Source organism: Lissotriton vulgaris, unplaced genomic scaffold (assembly GCF_964263255.1).
Source record: "Lissotriton vulgaris unplaced genomic scaffold, aLisVul1.2 SCAFFOLD_2385, whole genome shotgun sequence".
NCBI classification, from domain to species: domain Eukaryota; kingdom Metazoa; phylum Chordata; class Amphibia; order Caudata; family Salamandridae; genus Lissotriton; species Lissotriton vulgaris.
Genome location: NW_028242034.1, coordinates 205658 through 214838, shown reverse-complemented (window position 1 = coordinate 214838; position 9181 = coordinate 205658).

Genomic DNA, 9181 nt, shown 5'->3' with positions numbered 1-9181 from the left:
TACGAAATTTTATGCTGGGGGCGAATTCTTTACATGTAATACATTCCCAAAACCTTTGTGTCTAAAACAATAAATATTTGGTGTTACACAGGAACCGTCGATAATATCTGAGGCCAAACATTGCGAAAAGAGGGGTTCCCACTAGTTTGTCACAATTCCCTGTCAATATTGCATTCAGGACCCGGACCGCCTCATCGTAAAGTTCGTTACCTCCCCCTAATAAAGATTCAGAAAGAAAGAAACAGAGCCAGGTGTGGAAGATAGAAAAGCGGGATAAGGGATGTTTGTGGGTTGTAAATGGGCAAGGCTACCGGCTTCGGCCGCCTAATCATGATCAGGTACAATGGACACGAAGACCAGTTTGGCAGGACTGGCCTCGGGCAGAGGAGGCAGCCTTTGTCGAGTCATGCAGCTACAGCGTGATCTGGTTTAAGGTGCACGTGTCATGTAAGAGGTGAATCTCCGGCTAAGACTACGTGTCCTTAATCAAAGTGGAGTGAATGAAGTGATCAGAGGCTATTGCATATGTGAGGGCAAGGAAACACAAAATGGCGGCCACGATCTAAGATGGATGCCGTGGGTATATCAGAAATATGTCAATGGAAGGAGTGCTCTTGCTCGTAGCGTAACGAAAACACTAGGATATACTAAATGGATCATTTGCGGTTCGCTGATACCAATATTAGGTATTTCCGACAAACTTGAAAACACGGGTTCAAGTCGTCACGGAACCGTCACGGAACCTCAGACCCTCCTTTTGCCCTTACATAGGCAATTACTCAGTCTATGTCAGAATCTAGTTCTATGCTCATCAGGTCAGTGACATGTTGTTGTATCATCATCCTTTCTCGTGTCTTTTCTCCAAACGCAGGTGGTTTTCTGAGACAAGTCGCAGCACAAAGACTACACAGAGCAGGACCACACTGGATAATCAGACAACATGAGAATAGGAATACTAAGATGACACCAATGACCATTAGAACCTTCCATCCCCACGCTGAGATCAGAGTCCAAAACCACTCCATGAAGGACCAGTTTCCTTTGTCTACATGTATGGAGTCTGAGATCTTGTGCAACTTAGAGATCGCTTCATAGACTGTTGGAGCATTATTAGGAATAAAGACACAGCAGCTCGATTGGATCATTCTGCATACCCCACCTCGATCTGCAAGTATAACGTCTAGAACCATACGGTTCTGCAACGTCATGAGCCTATCCGCCTGAAGCTCAGCTGTCAGATTGCTAAGGGCACCAGCAGTTTCAGTAATAGTAGATTCAACTACCCGTGTTAGCTGACGTATGTTTCTACTATTGGCCATAGGTCCCCAAAACGGAAGGAAGCCTTTGAAGAAGTCTCCGGCTTCCTGACCAGCGGTATCTTCCTTGCTGAAGACACCTCTTGCTACTCTTGTTCTGTGGTAATCAGGTGAAGCAGTGTATGTCGGAGGCAATAATCGAGCAATATAACATGATCCTGAGAAGTCGGCAGGCAACCATGTATAAGCTCTGTCTCGACAAATGAAATAGGTACCCCTAGCAGTAAGAAAGGCAGGGGAAGAGTTAGCCGGAAACACATAAGTCTCTACGCACTCACTCCTCCCTAGCTGAGCTCTCGGATTTCTCCCATTACCTTGCAAACAGACCTGACCTCGGTGAGGTACGACCCAGATTGGAGTTGAGCTTTTACGCTTGCTTTCTCCTAAACTAAGGCGATACTCTGAAGTATTCCAACTTAAATATACTCGCAATTCGTCTCTAGGGTAAGATGGAGTATTATTGACGTCCTTGACCATGTCAATAATTCCCTGGACTAAGGCTTTGTTAGCAGAGTTATATTTAGTGGAACGCGGTGGACGTGGAGGATAGGTTTCAAGGGCATAAGCAAAGATGGTTTGGAAGGCCTGAAATGATCCATTATAGCTGTAAGGCAAAACCAGATAGGGAATACCTTTATCCATAGTGTGAGGTATCAAACCACACACCCAGCAGTCTGTAGTGTTAACTACCAGTTGGTGTTGGTGCAAGAGCTGTACAAATGTGTTGTTGGTGAATTCTGAGCGTCGGGCTTGCTCATGTTCTGGAAACGAGTGAAAAGAGTGTATAGAAGAAACAGTAGAAATAGCAGGATCAAGGGGAGGTACTGTAGAAACTGGCACAAAAATCAAATTTATGCTAAAGACGATTCCACCCACCAATGTTGCTAAAACAATCAAAAATGTAACGGCACATTGCATCAAGAAACATTTGCTGTGAAGAATTCTATTAAGTCTGTTTCTGCGAACGTAAATCACATTCTTTCGTTGCAGCGCAGGAAGCTCCATCTTCTACAATCCGCTCGCGACCACTGATGATGTGTACGTAGATGAAAATGCCTCTATCAGCCCTGGGAGTTCCCAGAACCAACAGAAAGATCGACCTTGTGTCAGACCCCTGCAAATTCAAACTAGGCACACAGCCACGACCCTACGGCTACCCAGACGGCAAGGCAATTTTAAAAACAATAAACAATAGCAAACTTCCTGGCTGAAGGCAAAAGTTCAATATATTAAAATCACAATATGCAGTTGCCTGCTTTATTTGTCCTTTTTATGGCTTCTAAGGTTGTATTTCTGCTTCGCTGGTATTGTCTGATCGGAAAATAGTGTATCACTAGCAGCTGTTGCAGAGTTTAAGTTCGCAGATAGCAAAGTTTTTTCTGATGCTGGAGACAAATGTTCAGTGTTCAAAGGAGTCTTTTCAGGAGGAGAGTCAAGTTTCAAAGTGTCAGTAATCAAATCGGCATCGCTGAAAGGGATAAACTTCGGAGTGATTTCAGATTCGGAGGCACCAATTCCCTTCTTCACCCAGTCGTCGTAAGGCAGCGGTAACGGAACACGCTTTACGTGAGAAGCGTGGATCCAGTGTTTACGGCCAGCAACACGTACGGCTGTCCTCGTTGCCAGCAGGACCTGGAAGGGGCCGATGTAGCGAGGCTGAAGATTCTTTGTCCTCGCGAAGTTTCTGACCACCACGTGGTCGCCGGGTTTCAGCTGATGCCCTGGACTCTCCGGAGGTTTTGGCAAAGCATCGAAGACCTGTTGATGAATAAGACTTAATTTAGCAGTCAAGTCGTAAAGGTAGTCTATCAACATAGGATATTCAATGGAGCAAAATTGTTTAGGCCTCGGCACACCCCAGATATTTGCCGGACGGCCAAACACAATCTCGTATGGAGAAAGCCCTATTCTAGAATGCACTGTTGCTCTCGTTGATAACAAGGCCAAAGGAAGTGCGTCTGGCCAAGCTAAACCTGTGGATGCTTGTATTTTGGCTATCTTAAGCTTGAGAGTGCCATTGTAACCCTCGACTAAACCAGCAGACTGGGGATGGTTTGCACTATGGAATTTTTGTTTCAATCCTAGACCGGCACACACACTCTGCATAACTTTCCCTATAAACTCACTTCCGTTATCTGACCATACAATCCGTGGCATTCCATACCTAGGGAAAAATTCCTTGAGAAGGATTTTGGCAGTCGATAGGGCAGTGTTGTCCTTTAGTGGGTATGCTTCTATCCACCTGGAAAAAGCACAAACTACCACCAGGACGTATTTTAAATTGTTGCAGCGTTCCATGTGAATGAAGTCTAACTGAATTACTTCAAAGGGGCAGGATGGAGGAGCGAAATGACCAGCTGGAGTTGGAGTTCCCTTGCCAGGATTATGCATCAAGCACACCATACAATTTTTCACCACTCTCTCTGCACACTTACTGATTCCCTCATTCTTCCAGACCGGAGCTAACATCTTACATATCCCTTTAGAACTTATATGCGCTACTCCATGCGCCATCGTCACTACTGCAAGCACATATGCATAGGCAACATCCAACGCTGCTGTTCTGTCAAATCAATCCAACATCCATTCGAGTCCAACTTGCCCGTACTTTCTCTCCATACACGTTTCTCTTCCTCAGTCGCTTCTTTCTGAATTTCTTTCACACTTTCCATAGTGTCCTCACACATTCCAGACTCAGCAATCCATCTTGCAGACGTAGCAACATACATTCTATTCATCGTGTCTCTAGCTGTCTGTTTAGCGGTTTCATCGGCAAAGGCATTCCCACGACCAACATCATCCGTGATTGCTTTATGAGCACTGCACTTTACAATCGCAACTTCAGTCGGCAAGGTTAGAGATTCCAACAAGTCGTTAACTAGCTGACCATGTTGGATCTTAGTCCCATGGGACGTAATGAAACCTCTTTCTCTCCACAACCGGCCAAAACTATGGGCCACGCCAAATGCGTACTGACTATCTGTAAACACATTCACTCTCTTTCCCTTAGCTAAAACACACGCTCTTGTTAGAGCTATTAATTCTGCAGCTTGGGCAGAATTCTGACTTATTCTTGCAGTCTCCACAATCGTCTTCAAAGTCGTTACTGCGTAGGCAGCAGTCACATCACCATTCTCCAATTTAAAACATGACCCGTCCACATACAGCGTACCATCTGGGTCTGATAGGGGAGTATCCTTTAAATCGATACGTCCTTTTGTCTCTTCCTCCGTTTTAAAATAACAGTCATGTGGCTCAGAATCACTCGACTCTTGATCAGTCGGCAACAATGTTGCTGGATTCAATACATTACATCTTTTGATCTGAATATGACTCGCTAGTAATGTCAGCTCGTAACCAGATAATCTCGCACTAGTAAGGTGTTGTGTCTTCGTTCGATTCATGAGTGTATCCACTGCATGAGGAACCATGACCACTAGCATATTGTTCATCACCAAACCAGCAGATTGTCGAATGGAAGCTGCAGCTGCCGCTGTAGCCCTCAAACAACTAGGTAACGCTCTGGCTACTGGATCTAATGTTGATGAAAAATACGCACAAGGGCGTTGTTTATCACCAAATTTCTGTGTCAGAACACTCAACGCACAACCTTCTCTTTCGTGAACGTAGAGCGTGAATGGCTTGCTGTAATCAGGTGTACCCAATACAGGAGCTGAACACAATGCTTTTCGTAATTCAGTAAAACTCTCTTGACATTCATCAGACCATGGCACCGGACTCGGAACATTTTTCCCAGTCAAAGCTACCAATGGTTTTGCTAAAAGAGAAAAATTTGGGATCCACTGCCTACAGTAAGAGGTAATACCTAGGAAGGCACGTACTTCTCTCTGTGTGCGTGGAACACTCATCTGCGTAATTGCTTTTATTCTTTCTGGGGTCAACTTCCTTCCCTCCTTTGACAAGAGATGACCTAGGTAGGTCACTTCTTGGCAGCAGTATTGCATTTTGGTAGGGGACACCTTATGATTCAAATTAGACAAATGATGCAATAGGGAAATAGTAGCTGCTTTGCAAGTTTCCTTGTCATCGGCAGCCACTAAAAGATCGTCTACGTACTGTACTAGGGCAGAACCTGGAGGAAGGACAAAAGAATCTAGCTGACTTTTTAAAGCTTGACTGTAAATGGATGGACTTTCACAATAGCCTTGTGGAGCGCGTTTAAATCTGAAACTGCGACCTCCTAAACAGAAGCCGAAAATATCCCTACTTTCTTCTGCTATCGGAATGCTGAAAAAGGCATTCTTTAGGTCTATAACTGAGAACCACGTAGCTGTAGCAGGTGTCAATGTTAACAAGGCAGTAATGTCTGGCACTACAGGAAACTGCGGGATTACAATCTTATTAACTTCTCTAAGGTCTATGACAAACCTATAAACTGGAGGTTTTGTAGGATCAGTTCGCTTCAGAATCGGTAAGACAGGACTGTTACAGACATTTCCTCTAGTTTCTTCAACTACACCTTTCTTAATCAAATCTTGTACAATCAATAAAAGTGCACGTTCGCCTTCACTCGAGATTTTATATTGGGGAATTCTTGGAAATTTCACATTCGCTTTCAAAGTCACTACATACGGTGGAATTTCTAGGAGACCTACATCATTAGGACCAGTCGCCCAAAGAGAATCAGGGAGTGAATGTAGCTCCGGCGGGAGTGCGTCCATTGACAAGTACATCGGAGAGGTGATATTTTTACCCAATGTAAGCTGTACTCCTTCCGGAGAACAGTACAATGTCGCATATAGTCGTTTTAACAAATCTAAACCAAGCAGATTTTCATTACAACCTGTCGTCAAAATCAGGGGTGCTTTCAATTGGCACGGTCCAACAGAAATAGACAAAGGACCAGATATCGGGTTGTACACAGGGGCGCCTGAAAAACCTACGGAAACATTTGTTGAGCCAGACAAAGGTGCGCCAGGGAGTTTCGCATGAATGATAGAACTTTTTGCGGCACCAGTATCCAACAGAAACGGTTCGACTACACCTGATGTTGCTACTGCGACATAAGGCCCACTCTGATCCACTGGAACTGATACTACTCCCTCTCTCTGTCCATGGCTGTCCTAGTACCCATTTTGCTGAAAACCCTCATCTACTTCACAATAATCTTCAACAAGATATTGTTGAGATCTACTTTGCTGAACGGATTGTCCATTTCGTTGATCAAAGTGATTGGAGGGACGATCATTCGTTTGTGGAGGCATAGCACCTCGTCCTCGTCCTCTAGAATTCTGCACAAAACCACCACGACCTCTCTGAGCTGCTGCTGCATTATTTTGCGCTAAGATCGGACATTCATTTTTATAGTGGCCCTCTTTCTTGCAGTACGCACACTGATTCCATTGATATTGAGGTCTTGATGTACTGTAATCTGTTCTTTGGTATGAGTTTTGCTGTGTATTAGTCTGATTCGCGCGAGGCGGATAAGCCTGCTGCAAAAGAACTTTAGTTTTTAAATCTTTCGTTTTCTTCTCTGATTTTTCCTTTTCCTCTTTATCCCTATTTTCGTAGTACTGTGCGGTCGCAAGTATTTGCGCTGTCGTAGATACAGCCCACGCACTTTCTGAGTCTTTTAATTTATTGCATAATTCAGGTAACAAATTATGCACAAATTTATCGACAAACAATCTCTGTCCTCCTTCTGTACTCATGTCCTGACCACTATGATCCACAAAAGTCTCTTCGAACCTCGTGAAGAAGTCCGAGACACTTTCGTCTTTCTTCTGCCTACATGCTGACAACTTGTCCCAATTTACACGCAATGCTGGCATCAGAGTCTTCATTAGATCAATTATTCTACCTGGCAGATTAGCGATCAAAGGTTCAGGTTTCGCACCACCTATTTGTTGATTATCTGCTGCAGTGATAGCTGCCCAATCACCACCTAATGCAGCCTGATGATCCTCTCTACGAATTTTAGCCCACACTGGTTGTGGAACTACATTACCAAACAACATATCAATGTCGGCTAAGTTCATTATACAAGCCTCAACTGTCTGTGTTAATTCCTTGTAATATCCGGCTGGATTCTTACGCGGATCTGGTAAGGCCTGTTTCACTGCTAACACTTCTGCTCGCTTCCATGGAATGTGTATCCACACTCGTTGGAACTGTGCTGGAGCAGCTACAACACCATTCGGTGCGTCAGCTTGCACAGCTTCGCGCCAAATTGGAGGAACCTCCCTCATAGGATATTGGCGACTTAGCTTTACTTTACCTTTCTCTAAATCTCTCGGTGAACGAAGAGATGGATCATTTCTAAAACCTAAAATGAGTTCCATCGCTTGCTTTATATTCTCACCTACTATCATTCCAGCAGCAAACTCCTTTTGAACCCTAATTAAATCTTCCAAATCTGATTCGACATCATCTTCCTCTATCTCTTCACGTAACAACGAGCACATCTCATCAAAGACGTATCGTTGTGTTGGCTCCCCCCACTGCATAAATGTGTCTAACACATCTCTCGTACTATATCTTCTACCCTTCGAAATCCACCTGAGAGCCGTGGAATCTAAAACTCCCCGTTCCTCAGTACTTGGAAGCTGACTCCGTCTCTGAACAGAGTCAGTAGTAGGAGTCTTAATCAAAGTTTTATATATAGGAGACAGCATATTAGTAACAGAATCAGTGATTCTTCGACGAACAGAAAGTGGAGTTAGTACACTCGCAGACATAGAGAATGCAGTAGAGGTAGGAATAGATGAGGAAGCAGTAGGAGTATCGAGGAAAATAGTTTCTGGAGCAGTAGGTACAGAGGTAGGTATAGGGACTGGCAGTGTAGGAAGAGGAGGAGCTGTAGGGACATTCACATTCACCACAGGAAGTATAGGAACTTGATTCTGAGGGATAAGAGCAGGAGCACCAGGTTGTCCAGCAACTGGCAATTGAACATTTGGGACAGGTGGAGTCGTAGCACCTTGTGCATACGGTGGAGGTGACCGTAACAGATAAGATAGCAGAGGATCGTTTTCGGAGTCCTCCAGTATCTTAGCCATTTTCGATGGCAAGGCAGGATAGCACTTGTCAATCGCTAAGTTATGCTCTCTAATGGCTACATCTATGGCCTTCTCACACTCGTTAGCCTGCAACCGTTTAGTCGCTTGCTCTAGAGTTAACTCTTCTTGTTCTTTCTGCTCTTTCTTCAACCTTCTCATTTCTCTCTGTTTGGATTCTTTCCGCCAATAACGGAAGGAATCAAACATTGCCGGCCGGGCTTTCTTCTTAAACAATTTCGCTTCTAAGTTGTCGAGAATCTCTTGTTCAAAACTACCATGCAGTGGCCAACTAAGGACACCATCCTTCTTACAATAGCGGACCCATATCTCATTATAAGTTATAGGACCCACTCCATACTTACAATATAAATCATATAGGGGAGTCCCAATCGGAGGAACCAGACAAGAGTCCTCCAATCGTGAGTCACTGTTGCAACTAAAACAAGACAACATTTTCCGACTTACCATTTTCAGTCCGGAACACAAACAAAACACGGAACAAATATGTGCACTTGAACCAAGAACTTAGGCCTACCAAAACGAACTTATGTATCGATACCCAAAATTAAACCAAATTGATTATCGTAACTAGAACAACTAGTGATAATCTTACAAAACCAAACCAAACCAAGAACCGATCAAGGATTTTAACAATCCTCACAAAGTAACCAGCTAGCTATCACTAAATACTTAACTGAGTCACTGAAGACGTCACCAAGGAGAAACCCGTCACGTTTCGCCGTACTAAGGACTGCACCACTTCGGGTCCAAGACAGGGCGACGGTCAAGGCAACGACCCACTGCAGCCGTCCTGAACGGGAAACCCTCGTGGAAGAGAACTTCGGG